This window comes from Lichenostomus cassidix, chromosome 27, assembly GCF_008360975.1.
Source record: "Lichenostomus cassidix isolate B80296 chromosome 27, HeHo_3.0, whole genome shotgun sequence".
NCBI lineage: Eukaryota > Metazoa > Chordata > Aves > Passeriformes > Meliphagidae > Lichenostomus > Lichenostomus cassidix.
Window position 1 is genome coordinate 4,043,286 of NC_139507.1, and position 553 is coordinate 4,043,838.

The 553-nt window shown below is 54.6% G+C and overlaps 1 non-coding gene across 1 annotated transcript; it reads right to left on the bottom strand.

Annotated features, from left to right (window-relative positions):
* Window positions 1–257: 257 nt before the first annotated feature.
* On the bottom strand, window positions 258–331 carry TRNAN-GUU (transfer RNA asparagine (anticodon GUU)). The gene has a single exon. It is a non-coding gene; the product is annotated as a tRNA-Asn (tRNA).
* Window positions 332–553: the final 222 nt, after the last annotated feature.

The following is a 553-nucleotide window of genomic DNA, read 5'->3' on the forward strand; positions in this document are numbered from 1 at the left end:
AGAACTTCATTAATTCTGGGATGAAAACCAAATCAGGGCGAGCAGGGAGCAGAAACAGAGTTTACAAGAATTTTGGGAAGCTCAGCCTTGCAGATTGTCAATTTAATTTTGAGGCGAAATACAGAATTTGGATGGAAACCAGTTCTCCAGTCGGATTTTGATGTCCCAAAATATCCTTTCGGGACATCCTGCCGCTGGGATTCCCTCCCCGTCCGGCTCGGTCCGTCCCGGGAAAAGAGGGGAAAAAGGAGCGGCTCCGTCCCTGGGTGGGCTCGAACCACCAACCTTTCGGTTAACAGCCGAACGCGCTAACCGATTGCGCCACAGAGACCGCGCTGGCAACGCCCCGCGCCGGCGGGACTCAGCCGGGAGAGCGGAACGGGAGAGCGGGATGGCGGGATATCGGGATAGAGGGATATGGGATATCGGGATATCGGGATAGCGGGATGGCGGGATATGGGGATATGGGATAGCGGGATATCGGGATATGGGATAGAGAGATCTCGGGATATCGGGATATGGGATATCGGGATAGCGGGATATGGGGATATGG